The sequence below is a fragment of the Vicugna pacos genome, chromosome 27 (assembly GCF_048564905.1).
Source record: "Vicugna pacos chromosome 27, VicPac4, whole genome shotgun sequence".
NCBI lineage: Eukaryota > Metazoa > Chordata > Mammalia > Artiodactyla > Camelidae > Vicugna > Vicugna pacos.
In genome coordinates, this window is record NC_133013.1 from 3,875,977 (window position 1) to 3,889,929 (window position 13,953).

At 58.0% G+C, this 13,953-nt stretch overlaps 5 non-coding genes across 5 annotated transcripts; all 5 read right to left on the minus strand.

Moving 5' to 3' along the window:
• Nucleotides 1–1,965: 1,965 nt before the first annotated feature.
• Nucleotides 1,966–2,058, minus strand: LOC140689941 (small nucleolar RNA SNORD116). Its single transcript, XR_012065088.1, has one exon. It is a non-coding gene; the product is annotated as a small nucleolar RNA SNORD116 (small nucleolar RNA).
• A 2,703-nt stretch (nucleotides 2,059–4,761) lies between these two features.
• On the minus strand, nucleotides 4,762–4,854 carry LOC140689942 (small nucleolar RNA SNORD116). Its single transcript, XR_012065089.1, has one exon. It is a non-coding gene; the product is annotated as a small nucleolar RNA SNORD116 (small nucleolar RNA).
• A 2,703-nt stretch (nucleotides 4,855–7,557) lies between these two features.
• On the minus strand, nucleotides 7,558–7,650 carry LOC140689943 (small nucleolar RNA SNORD116). The gene has a single exon (XR_012065090.1). It is a non-coding gene; the product is annotated as a small nucleolar RNA SNORD116 (small nucleolar RNA).
• A 2,702-nt stretch (nucleotides 7,651–10,352) lies between these two features.
• LOC140689944 (small nucleolar RNA SNORD116) lies at nucleotides 10,353–10,445 on the minus strand. The gene has a single exon (XR_012065091.1). It is a non-coding gene; the product is annotated as a small nucleolar RNA SNORD116 (small nucleolar RNA).
• Nucleotides 10,446–13,148: 2,703 nt separating this feature from the next.
• Nucleotides 13,149–13,241, minus strand: LOC140689945 (small nucleolar RNA SNORD116). The gene has a single exon (XR_012065092.1). It is a non-coding gene; the product is annotated as a small nucleolar RNA SNORD116 (small nucleolar RNA).
• Between the last annotated feature and the right edge of the window lie 712 nt (nucleotides 13,242–13,953).

Sequence of the window (13,953 nt, forward strand, 5' to 3'; positions counted from 1 at the left end):
TGCTCTCAATTCCACAGAAGCCTGCCCATCCAGAAAAGGACCCGAGACCTCTGCTTCCAAAGTGGCCACGTCATCTTGGCCCTCTCGGGGCCGCTGCAATAGGCCAAGGACTCCTTCTCTCCGACAGCCATTCCTTCTGCTCAGAGCCAACCGCCCCCACCTACAGCAATTTCCGGGCCCTGGATGGGATGTTGACGAAGTCATTCTGTCGCCCGAGGCCTCCACAGGATAGGCGTACCTGGAGGCTCTACCCAGTGCCTGTGGATGTCAACCCCAAAACCATTTACATGAATGGTCACACCCCTGTGAACCAGGCTCCAGGGCGCAAGCAGTCTGTATACGACTCACACCTCGGAGCCGCTCCAATCCAGAAGCCTGTGCCCGTGATTTCTGCCCAAACGCCTCCACAGGGCCGGTGAACACGCCCAGAGGAGAAGTGGTGGGGAGCCAGCATGAGCCAGGGCCGAACCCCACAGCAACCAGGACACTCGCACGTCCACCAACTGCCGAGATCCACCTGGGGGGCAGTTTTGCGCCCCTGACCTTCGAGGGAAAGTTCAAACACCCGGCATCCTGGTCCAAACATTTGTGCGAACGGACCAAGGGCCAGCTACCCTGCAGGCATCTTCACTTCATCCACATACAGGCCAAACACCAAGCTTCAGCGGAGATTGTCAGGAAGGATGTCCACGTGGGTGAAGCTACCTCCATGACACTCAACCTCAGATGCCTTCTCCGCACCGTAACTCCACCAAGGGCCTCACACAGATCCAATGGCCCGTTCATGAGGACCACAGAAAGTCCAATCACAGAAGACCTCTCCCGGGAAAGGAATCTTTGAATTGGGCGACATGAGGAGGTGATTGTCCACAGCAGCCCATCCAGGATCTCAGCAAACATATGCCATGCCCACGCACAAGCAGGGTTAATGTCAACACATGCCATGGGGAAGGGGACCCTCTGGGCCAGAAACGTGGCTCCCGCCTAAAGGAACCCTTTCACATTGCACATTCATGGACCAAGAGGCCAAGGTGCTAAAGGCCATGATTCTGTCAGTCATCTGGACCCCGGCTGCCAGCGGATCTCTCTCAGGCTCCTGCAAGACACCTCTTGGGAGTCTCTTGGATGAGTCAGCAAGCTAAGCCTTCAGGGCTCTGCTAGCACTGCCCATCCCTACGGAACAGAAAAGCCTTCCTCCCTAGGCTTTTATGGACAGACCCTCTTCAAACAGACACATTCCTCAGACTTCCAGCACAGCAGGATGAACAACAGGACGACAGCGTGGCACAGGAAAACACACAAAACCACACCAGCGTTAATCTCAGCGGACCCTTCCCTTCCGGTCCAGGCCATCAGCTACCGCAGTTGCTTGGAGGCAGCGCTGAGTCCTCAGCACGCCCCATGCTTGCGCCCTGGCACCAACACGGGGGCAGTGGGTGCAGGAGGGAGCTGCAAGGCTAGCACCACCACCCAGTCCCTCAGCCTGCTCCCGGCACTTCACCCACCGGGAAACGCCACATAGCCACTGGGCACTCAGGAGTCCTCTCCAAGACCAAGGAAGTCCAGAACACGCGTGGCACACGCCTCCACTGCTGCTGCTGTGGGATAAAACTCCCACACCCCTTCTCCTTGGCTCTGAGACACACTCGACCTCGGGCCACACCCCAAATAGCGTGAAGCTGCCTCAAACCAACTTTTGCATGCCACCTGCTCACAGGGCCTTGGCCAATTTGGCACTCCCCCTTCGACCAGCAGCAGAGCAGCTGGCCACCGTCACATCCCACAACGGCCACTCAAACAACGACCTCCGATTCCAGCTGCCTCGACGAATGCTTGCACACGACCGACCCTCAGACGGGAGGCTCTCTAATGCTGGCACCGTGGGGGGTGTTTGCAGCAGTGTGAGCGAGGGCAAGCTGCACCTCACTCCTAACTATGCCCTAGCCCCCGGGGTGGCAACGTGCTGGACCTCAGTTTCGATGAGAACGACGGTAGTGAGTTCTCACTCATTTTGTTCAGATTTCCAAGGAATGCATATGAGGGAGTCATCATCGATCCGAGCACGTGCTGGCAGGCTGGACAACTCAACATGGCAGGCTGGGAGGCTCCACAGAGGAGCCAATGAGCTCGGAGACCTCCAGCAAGCTGAGCAAACCAGAGCCAGCAAGCCGCTGAGAAACAGCCACCGTCGAGCTTTTCTGCCCAACTTTCGGGCAGTCAGAGAAAACCCGAAAGCAAACGCCAGGACTTGGGGTGGGGGAGGGGAAGGCGTACCGTCATCCTGAGCGATCCCCGGGAAGGGTCAGCACCCTGGGTCCAAGCCACTACTTGGGGGACTTCCGGCCACCACCAGTCACCAGGAAACGAGAAGGACGTCTTGTCTTGGCGGACGGCAAGCCTGGCCCGGCAACCCCACCTGGCAAGGGGACAGAAATCACATGCACGCTTCAGAGGTGGACCCAGGTTCTCAGAGAGCAAGCTTCATGCCAACCCACCTTTATCTGTGGGTAAGCCCGCAATCAATTACAACCTTCCTCTTTCCCTGGGACACCAAGCAATGCGTGTCTCAACCCACTAGGGGAGGGGACTTGGCATATGGGATTTTGATGGGGGTGTGTGTGTGAGTGTGTGCATGCCTCTGGCTGTGTGTGTGCGTGCCTGTGTGTGTGTGTCCGTCTGTATGTGCGCTTCTGTGTGCCGGCCTATGTGTGTGAGTGTGCGGCTGTATCTTGGTCTGCTTTCCTTTGTTTCCTGTTTGCCCGCCGAAGGATCCCAGGGCCTGAAAATGAACGCTTTGCTCTCAATTCCACAGAAGCCTGCCCATCCAGAAAAGGACCCGAGACCTCTGCTTCCAAAGTGGCCACGTCATCTTGGCCCTCTCGGGGCCGCTGCAATAGGCCAAGGACTCCTTCTCTCCGACAGCCATTCCTTCTGCTCAGAGCCAACCGCCCCCACCTACAGCAATTTCCGGGCCCTGGATGGGATGTTGACGAAGTCATTCTGTCGCCCGAGGCCTCCACAGGATAGGCGTACCTGGAGGCTCTACCCAGTGCCTGTGGATGTCAACCCCAAAACCATTTACATGAATGGTCACACCCCTGTGAACCAGGCTCCAGGGCGCAAGCAGTCTGTATACGACTCACACCTCGGAGCCGCTCCAATCCAGAAGCCTGTGCCCGTGATTTCTGCCCAAACGCCTCCACAGGGCCGGTGAACACGCCCAGAGGAGAAGTGGTGGGGAGCCAGCATGAGCCAGGGCCGAACCCCACAGCAACCAGGACACTCGCACGTCCACCAACTGCCGAGATCCACCTGGGGGGCAGTTTTGCGCCCCTGACCTTCGAGGGAAAGTTCAAACACCCGGCATCCTGGTCCAAACATTTGTGCGAACGGACCAAGGGCCAGCTACCCTGCAGGCATCTTCACTTCATCCGCATACAGGCCAAACACCAAGCTTCAGCGGAGATTGTCAGGAAGGATGTCCACGTGGGTGAAGCTACCCCCACGACACTCAACCTCGGATCCCTTCTCCGCACCGTAACTCCACCAAGGGCCTCACACAGATCCAATGGCCCGTTCATGAGGACCACAGAAAGTCCAATCACAGAAGACCTCTCCCGGGAAAGGAATCTTTGAATTGGGCGAAATGAGGAGGTGACTGTCCACAGCAGCCCATCCAGGATCTCAGCAAACATATGCCATGCCCACGCACTAGCAGGGCTAAATGTCAACACATGCCATGGGGAAGGGGACCCTCTGGGCCAGAAACGTGGCTCCCGCCTAAAGGAACCCTTTCACATTGCACATTCATGGACCAAGAGGCCAAGGGGCTAAAGGCCATGTTTCTGTCAGTCATCTGGACCCCGGCTGCCGGCGGATCTCTCTCAGGCTCCTGCAAGACACCTCTTGGGAGTCTCTTGGACGAGTCAGCAAGCCAAGGCTTCAGGGCTCTGCTAGCACTGCCCATCCCTACGGAACAGAAAAGCCTTCCTCCCTAGGCTTTTACGGACAGACCCTCTTCAAACAGACACATTCCTCAGACTTCCAGCACAGCAGGAGGAACAACAGGACGACAGCGTGGCACAGGAAAACACACAAAACCACGCCAGCGTTAACCTCAGCGGACCCTTCCCTTCCGGTCCAGGCCATCAGCTACCGCAGTTGCTTGGAGGCAGCGCTGAGTCCTCAGCACGCCCCATGCTTGCGCCCTGGCACCAACACGGGGGCAGTGGGTGCAGGAGGGAGCTGCAAGGCTAGCACCGCCACCCAGTCCCTCAGCCTGCTCCCGGCACTTCACCCACCGGGAAACGCCACATAGCCACTGGGCACTCAGGAGTCCTCTCCAAGACCAAGGAAGTCCAGAACACGCGTGGCACACGCCTCCACTGCTGCTGCTGTGGGATAAAACTCCCACACCCCTTCTCCTTGGCTCTGAGACACACTCGACCTCGGGCCACACCCCAAATAGCGTGAAGCTGCCTCAAACCAACTTTTGCATGCCACCTGCTCACAGGGCCTTGGCCAATTTGGCACTCCCCCTTCGACCAGCAGCAGAGCAGCTGGCCACCGTCACATCCCACAACGGCCACTCAAACAACGACCTCCGATTCCAGCTGCCTCGACGAATGCTTGCACACGACCGACCCTCAGACGGGAGGCTCTCTAATGCTGGCACCGTGGGGGGTGTTTGCAGCAGTGTGAGTGAGGGCAAGCTGCACCTCACTCCTAACTATGCCCTAGCCCCCGGGGTGGCAACGTGCTGGACCTCAGTTTCGATGAGAACGACGGTAGTGAGTTCTCACTCATTTTGTTCAGATTTCCAAGGAATGCATATGAGGGAGTCATCATCGATCCGAGCACGTGCTGGCAGGCTGGACAACTCAACATGGCAGGCTGGGAGGCTCCACAGAGGAGCCAATGAGCTCGGAGACCTCCAGCAAGCTGAGCAAACCAGAGCCAGCAAGCCGCTGAGAAACAGCCACCGTCGAGCTTTTCTGCCCAACTTTCGGGCAGTCAGAGAAAACCCGAAAGCAAACGCCAGGACTTGGGGTGGGGGAGGGGAAGGCGTACCGTCATCCTGAGCGATCCCCGGGAAGGGTCAGCACCCTGGGTCCAAGCCACTACTTGGGGGACTTCCGGCCACCACCAGTCGCCAGGAAACGAGAAGGACGTCTTGTCTTGGCGGACGGCAAGCCTGGCCCGGCAACCCCACCTGGCAAGGGGACAGAAATCACATGCACGCTTCAGAGGTGGACCCAGGTTCTCAGAGAGCAAGCTTCATGCCAACCCACCTTTATCTGTGGGTAAGCCCGCAATCAATTACAACCTTCCTCTTTCCCTGGGACACCAAGCAATGCGTGTCTCAACCCACTAGGGGAGGGGACTTGGCATATGGGATTTTGATGGGGGTGTGTGTGTGAGTGTGTGCATGCCTCTGGCTGTGTGTGTGCGTGCCTGTGTGTGTGTGTCCGTCTGTATGTGCGCTTCTGTGTGCCGGCCTATGTGTGTGAGTGTGCGGCTGTATCTTGGTCTGCTTTCCTTTGTTTCCTGTTTGCCCGCCGAAGGATCCCAGGGCCTGAAAATGAACGCTTTGCTCTCAATTCCACAGAAGCCTGCCCATCCAGAAAAGGACCCGAGACCTCTGCTTCCAAAGTGGCCACGTCATCTTGGCCCTCTCGGGGCCGCTGCAATAGGCCAAGGACTCCTTCTCTCCGACAGCCATTCCTTCTGCTCAGAGCCAACCGCCCCCACCTACAGCAATTTCCGGGCCCTGGATGGGATGTTGACGAAGTCATTCTGTTGCCCGAGGCCTCCACAGGATAGGCGTACCTGGAGGCTCTACCCAGTGCCTGTGGATGTCAACCCCAAAACCATTTACATGAATGGTCACACCCCCGTGAACCAGGCTCCAGGGCGCAAGCAGTCTGTATACGACTCACACCTCGGAGCCGCTCCAATCCAGAAGCCTGTGCCCGTGATTTCTGCCCAAACGCCTCCACAGGGCCGGTGAACACGCCCAGAGGAGAAGTGGTGGGGAGCCAGCATGAGCCAGGGCCGAACCCCACAGCAACCAGGACACTCGCACGTCCACCAACTGCCGAGATCCACCTGGGGGGCAGTTTTGCGCCCCTGACCTTCGAGGGAAAGTTCAAACACCCGGCATCCTGGTCCAAACATTTGTGCGAACGGACCAAGGGCCAGCTACCCTGCAGGCATCTTCACTTCATCCGCATACAGGCCAAACACCAAGCTTCAGCGGAGATTGTCAGGAAGGATGTCCACGTGGGTGAAGCTACCCCCACGACACTCAGCCTCGGATCCCTTCTCCGCACCGTAACTCCACCAAGGGCCTCACACAGATCCAATGGCCCGTTCATGAGGACCACAGAAAGTCCAATCACAGAAGACCTCTCCCGGGAAAGGAATCTTTGAATTGGGCGACATGAGGAGGTGACTGTCCACAGCAGCCCATCCAGGATCTCAGCAAACATATGCCATGCCCACGCACTAGCAGGGCTAAATGTCAACACATGCCATGGGGAAGGGGACCCTCTGGGCCAGAAACGTGGCTCCCGCCTAAAGGAACCCTTTCACATTGCACATTCATGGACCAAGAGGCCAAGGGGCTAAAGGCCATGTTTCTGTCAGTCATCTGGACCCCGGCTGCCGGCGGATCTCTCTCAGGCTCCTGCAAGACACCTCTTGGGAGTCTCTTGGACGAGTCAGCAAGCCAAGGCTTCAGGGCTCTGCTAGCACTGCCCATCCCTACGGAACAGAAAAGCCTTCCTCCCTAGGCTTTTACGGACAGACCCTCTTCAAACAGACACATTCCTCAGACTTCCAGCACAGCAGGAGGAACAACAGGACGACAGCGTGGTACAGGAAAACACACAAAACCACGCCAGCGTTAACCTCAGCGGACCCTTCCCTTCCGGTCCAGGCCATCAGCTACCGCAGTTGCTTGGAGGCAGCGCTGAGTCCTCAGCACGCCCCATGCTTGCGCCCTGGCACCAACACGGGGGCAGTGGGTGCAGGAGGGAGCTGCAAGGCTAGCACCGCCACCCAGTCCCTCAGCCTGCTCCCGGCACTTCACCCACCGGGAAACGCCACATAGCCACTGGGCACTCAGGAGTCCTCTCCAAGACCAAGGAAGTCCAGAACACGCGTGGCACACGCCTCCACTGCTGCTGCTGTGGGATAAAACTCCCACACCCCTTCTCCTTGGCTCTGAGACACACTCGACCTCGGGCCACACCCCAAATAGCGTGAAGCTGCCTCAAACCAACTTTTGCATGCCACCTGCTCACAGGGCCTTGGCCAATTTGGCACTCCCCCTTCGACCAGCAGCAGAGCAGCTGGCCACCGTCACATCCCACAACGGCCACTCAAACAACGACCTCCGATTCCAGCTGCCTCGACGAATGCTTGCACACGACCGACCCTCAGACGGGAGGCTCTCTAATGCTGGCACCGTGGGGGGTGTTTGCAGCAGTGTGAGTGAGGGCAAGCTGCACCTCACTCCTAACTATGCCCTAGCCCCCGGGGTGGCAACGTGCTGGACCTCAGTTTCGATGAGAACGACGGTAGTGAGTTCTCACTCATTTTGTTCAGATTTCCAAGGAATGCATATGAGGGAGTCATCATCGATCCGAGCACGTGCTGGCAGGCTGGACAACTCAACATGGCAGGCTGGGAGGCTCCACAGAGGAGCCAATGAGCTCGGAGACCTCCAGCAAGCTGAGCAAACCAGAGCCAGCAAGCCGCTGAGAAACAGCCACCGTCGAGCTTTTCTGCCCAACTTTCGGGCAGTCAGAGAAAACCCGAAAGCAAACGCCAGGACTTGGGGTGGGGGAGGGGAAGGCGTACCGTCATCCTGAGCGATCCCCGGGAAGGGTCAGCACCCTGGGTCCAAGCCACTACTTGGGGGACTTCCGGCCACCACCAGTCGCCAGGAAACGAGAAGGACGTCTTGTCTTGGCGGACGGCAAGCCTGGCCCGGCAACCCCACCTGGCAAGGGGACAGAAATCACATGCACGCTTCAGAGGTGGACCCAGGTTCTCAGAGAGCAAGCTTCATGCCAACCCACCTTTATCTGTGGGTAAGCCCGCAATCAATTACAACCTTCCTCTTTCCCTGGGACACCAAGCAATGCGTGTCTCAACCCACTAGGGGAGGGGACTTGGCATATGGGATTTTGATGGGGGTGTGTGTGTGAGTGTGTGCATGCCTCTGGCTGTGTGTGTGCGTGCCTGTGTGTGTGTGTCCGTCTGTATGTGCGCTTCTGTGTGCCGGCCTATGTGTGTGAGTGTGCGGCTGTATCTTGGTCTGCTTTCCTTTGTTTCCTGTTTGCCCGCCGAAGGATCCCAGGGCCTGAAAATGAACGCTTTGCTCTCAATTCCACAGAAGCCTGCCCATCCAGAAAAGGACCCGAGACCTCTGCTTCCAAAGTGGCCACGTCATCTTGGCCCTCTCGGGGCCGCTGCAATAGGCCAAGGACTCCTTCTCTCCGACAGCCATTCCTTCTGCTCAGAGCCAACCGCCCCCACCTACAGCAATTTCCGGGCCCTGGATGGGATGTTGACGAAGTCATTCTGTCGCCCGAGGCCTCCACAGGATAGGCGTACCTGGAGGCTCTACCCAGTGCCTGTGGATGTCAACCCCAAAACCATTTACATGAATGGTCACACCCCTGTGAACCAGGCTCCAGGGCGCAAGCAGTCTGTATACGACTCACACCTCGGAGCTGCTCCAATCCAGAAGCCTGTGCCCGTGATTTCTGCCCAAACGCCTCCACAGGGCCGGTGAACACGCCCAGAGGAGAAGTGGTGGGGAGCCAGCATGAGCCAGGGCCGAACCCCACAGCAACCAGGACACTCGCACGTCCACCAACTGCCGAGATCCACCTGGGGGGCAGTTTTGCGCCCCTGACCTTCGAGGGAAAGTTCAAACACCCGGCATCCTGGTCCAAACATTTGTGCGAACGGACCAAGGGCCAGCTACCCTGCAGGCATCTTCACTTCATCCACATACAGGCCAAACACCAAGCTTCAGCGGAGATTGTCAGGAAGGATGTCCACGTGGGTGAAGCTACCTCCATGACACTCAACCTCAGATGCCTTCTCCGCACCGTAACTCCACCAAGGGCCTCACACAGATCCAATGGCCCGTTCATGAGGACCACAGAAAGTCCAATCACAGAAGACCTCTCCCGGGAAAGGAATCTTTGAATTGGGCGACATGAGGAGGTGATTGTCCACAGCAGCCCATCCAGGATCTCAGCAAACATATGCCATGCCCACGCACAAGCAGGGTTAATGTCAACACATGCCATGGGGAAGGGGAACCTCTGGGCCAGAAACGTGGCTCCCGCCTAAAGGAACCCTTTCACATTGCACATTCATGGACCAAGAGGCCAAGGTGCTAAAGGCCATGATTCTGTCAGTCATCTGGACCCCGGCTGCCAGCGGATCTCTCTCAGGCTCCTGCAAGACACCTCTTGGGAGTCTCTTGGATGAGTCAGCAAGCTAAGCCTTCAGGGCTCTGCTAGCACTGCCCATCCCTACGGAACAGAAAAGCCTTCCTCCCTAGGCTTTTACGGACAGACCCTCTTCAAACAGACACATTCCTCAGACTTCCAGCACAGCAGGAGGAACAACAGGACGACAGCGTGGCACAGGAAAACACACAAAACCACGCCAGCGTTAACCTCAGCGGACCCTTCCCTTCCGGTCCAGGCCATCAGCTACCGCAGTTGCTTGGAGGCAGCGCTGAGTCCTCAGCACGCCCCATGCTTGCGCCCTGGCACCAACACGGGGGCAGTGGGTGCAGGAGGGAGCTGCAAGGCTAGCACCGCCACCCAGTCCCTCAGCCTGCTCCCGGCACTTCACCCACCGGGAAACGCCACATAGCCACTGGGCACTCAGGAGTCCTCTCCAAGACCAAGGAAGTCCAGAACACGCGTGGCACACGCCTCCACTGCTGCTGCTGTGGGATAAAACTCCCACACCCCTTCTCCTTGGCTCTGAGACACACTCGACCTCGGGCCACACCCCAAATAGCGTGAAGCTGCCTCAAACCAACTTTTGCATGCCACCTGCTCACAGGGCCTTGGCCAATTTGGCACTCCCCCTTCGACCAGCAGCAGAGCAGCTGGCCACCGTCACATCCCACAACGGCCACTCAAACAACGACCTCCGATTCCAGCTGCCTCGACGAATGCTTGCACACGACCGACCCTCAGACGGGAGGCTCTCTAATGCTGGCACCGTGGGGGGTGTTTGCAGCAGTGTGAGCAAGGGCAAGCTGCACCTCACTCCTAACTATGCCCTAGCCCCCGGGGTGGCAACGTGCTGGACCTCAGTTTCGATGAGAACGACGGTAGTGAGTTCTCACTCATTTTGTTCAGATTTCCAAGGAATGCATATGAGGGAGTCATCATCGATCCGAGCACGTGCTGGCAGGCTGGACAACTCAACATGGCAGGCTGGGAGGCTCCACAGAGGAGCCAATGAGCTCGGAGACCTCCAGCAAGCTGAGCAAACCAGAGCCAGCAAGCCGCTGAGAAACAGCCACCGTCGAGCTTTTCTGCCCAACTTTCGGGCAGTCAGAGAAAACCCGAAAGCAAACGCCAGGACTTGGGGTGGGGGAGGGGAAGGCGTACCGTCATCCTGAGCGATCCCCGGGAAGGGTCAGCACCCTGGGTCCAAGCCACTACTTGGGGGACTTCCGGCCACCACCAGTCGCCAGGAAACGAGAAGGACGTCTTGTCTTGGCGGACGGCAAGCCTGGCCCGGCAACCCCACCTGGCAAGGGGACAGAAATCACATGCACGCTTCAGAGGTGGACCCAGGTTCTCAGAGAGCAAGCTTCATGCCAACCCACCTTTATCTGTGGGTAAGCCCGCAATCAATTACAACCTTCCTCTTTCCCTGGGACACCAAGCAATGCGTGTCTCAACCCACTAGGGGAGGGGACTTGGCATATGGGATTTTGATGGGGGTGTGTGTGTGAGTGTGTGCATGCCTCTGGCTGTGTGTGTGCGTGCCTGTGTGTGTGTGTCCGTCTGTATGTGCGCTTCTGTGTGCCGGCCTATGTGTGTGAGTGTGCGGCTGTATCTTGGTCTGCTTTCCTTTGTTTCCTGTTTGCCCGCCGAAGGATCCCAGGGCCTGAAAATGAACGCTTTGCTCTCAATTCCACAGAAGCCTGCCCATCCAGAAAAGGACCCGAGACCTCTGCTTCCAAAGTGGCCACGTCATCTTGGCCCTCTCGGGGCCGCTGCAATAGGCCAAGGACTCCTTCTCTCCGACAGCCATTCCTTCTGCTCAGAGCCAACCGCCCCCACCTACAGCAATTTCCGGGCCCTGGATGGGATGTTGACGAAGTCATTCTGTCGCCCGAGGCCTCCACAGGATAGGCGTACCTGGAGGCTCTACCCAGTGCCTGTGGATGTCAACCCCAAAACCATTTACATGAATGGTCACACCCCCGTGAACCAGGCTCCAGGGCGCAAGCAGTCTGTATACGACTCACACCTCGGAGCCGCTCCAATCCAGAAGCCTGTGCCCGTGATTTCTGCCCAAACGCCTCCACAGGGCCGGTGAACACGCCCAGAGGAGAAGTGGTGGGGAGCCAGCATGAGCCAGGGCCGAACCCCACAGCAACCAGGACACTCGCACGTCCACCAACTGCCGAGATCCACCTGGGGGGCAGTTTTGCGCCCCTGACCTTCGAGGGAAAGTTCAAACACCCGGCATCCTGGTCCAAACATTTCTGCGAACGGACCAAGGGCCAGCTACCCTGCAGGCATCTTCACTTCATCCGCATACAGGCCAAACACCAAGCTTCAGCGGAGATTGTCAGGAAGGATGTCCACGTGGGTGAAGCTACCCCCACGACACTCAGCCTCGGATCCCTTCTCCGCACCGTAACTCCACCAAGGGCCTCACACAGATCCAATGGCCCGTTCATGAGGACCACAGAAAGTCCAATCACAGAAGACCTCTCCCGGGAAAGGAATCTTTGAATTGGGCGACATGAGGAGGTGACTGTCCACAGCAGCCCATCCAGGATCTCAGCAAACATATGCCATGCCCACGCACTAGCAGGGCTAAATGTCAACACATGCCATGGGGAAGGGGACCCTCTGGGCCAGAAACGTGGCTCCCGCCTAAAGGAACCCTTTCACATTGCACATTCATGGACCAAGAGGCCAAGGGGCTAAAGGCCATGTTTCTGTCAGTCATCTGGACCCCGGCTGCCGGCGGATCTCTCTCAGGCTCCTGCAAGACACCTCTTGGGAGTCTCTTGGACGAGTCAGCAAGCCAAGGCTTCAGGGCTCTGCTAGCACTGCCCATCCCTACGGAACAGAAAAGCCTTCCTCCCTAGGCTTTTAGGGACAGACCCTCTTCAAACAGACACATTCCTCAGACTTCCAGCACAGCAGGAGGAACAACAGGACGACAGCGTGGCACAGGAAAACACACAAAACCACGCCAGCGTTAACCTCAGCGGACCCTTCCCTTCCAGTCCAGGCCATCAGCTACCGCAGTTGCTTGGAGGCAGCGCTGAGTCCTCAGCACGCCCCATGCTTGCGCCCTGGCACCAACACGGGGGCAGTGGGTGCAGGAGGGAGCTGCAAGGCTAGCACCGCCACCCAGTCCCTCAGCCTGCTCCCGGCACTTCACCCACCGGGAAACGCCACATAGCCACTGGGCACTCAGGAGTCCTCTCCAAGACCAAGGAAGTCCAGAACACGCGTGGCACACGCCTCCACTGCTGCTGCTGTGGGATAAAACTCCCACACCCCTTCTCCTTGGCTCTGAGACACACTCGACCTCGGGCCACACCCCAAATAGCGTGAAGCTGCCTCAAACCAACTTTTGCATGCCACCTGCTCACAGGGCCTTGGCCAATTTGGCACTCCCCCTTCGACCAGCAGCAGAGCAGCTGGCCACCGTCACATCCCACAACGGCCACTCAAACAACGACCTCCGATTCCAGCTGCCTCGACGAATGCTTGCACACGACCGACCCTCAGACGGGAGGCTCTCTAATGCTGGCACCGTGGGGGGTGTTTGCAGCAGTGTGAGCGAGGGCAAGCTGCACCTCACTCCTAACTATGCCCTAGCCCCCGGGGTGGCAACGTGCTGGACCTCAGTTTCGATGAGAACGACGGTAGTGAGTTCTCACTCATTTTGTTCAGATTTCCAAGGAATGCATATGAGGGAGTCATCATCGATCCGAGCACGTGCTGGCAGGCTGGACAACTCAACATGGCAGGCTGGGAGGCTCCACAGAGGAGCCAATGAGCTCGGAGACCTCCAGCAAGCTGAGCAAACCAGAGCCAGCAAGCCGCTGAGAAACAGCCACCGTCGAGCTTTTCTGCCCAACTTTCGGGCAGTCAGAGAAAACCCGAAAGCAAACGCCAGGACTTGGGGTGGGGGAGGGGAAGGCGTACCGTCATCCTGAGCGATCCCCGGGAAGGGTCAGCACCCTGGGTCCAAGCCACTACTTGGGGGACTTCCGGCCACCACCAGTCGCCAGGAAACGAGAAGGACGTCTTGTCTTGGCGGACGGCAAGCCTGGCCCGGCAACCCCACCTGGCAAGGGGACAGAAATCACATGCACGCTTCAGAGGTGGACCCAGGTTCTCAGAGAGCAAGCTTCATGCCAACCCACCTTTATCTGTGGGTAAGCCCGCAATCAATTACAACCTTCCTCTTTCCCTGGGACACCAAGCAATGCGTGTCTCAACCCACTAGGGGAGGGGACTTGGCATATGGGATTTTGATGGGGGTGTGTGTGTGAGTGTGTGCATGCCTCTGGCTGTGTGTGTGCGTGCCTGTGTGTGTGTGTCCGTCTGTATGTGCGCTTCTGTGTGCCGGCCTATGTGTGTGAGTGTGCGGCTGTATCTTGGTCTGCTTTCCTTTGTTTCCTGTTTGCCCGCCGAAGGA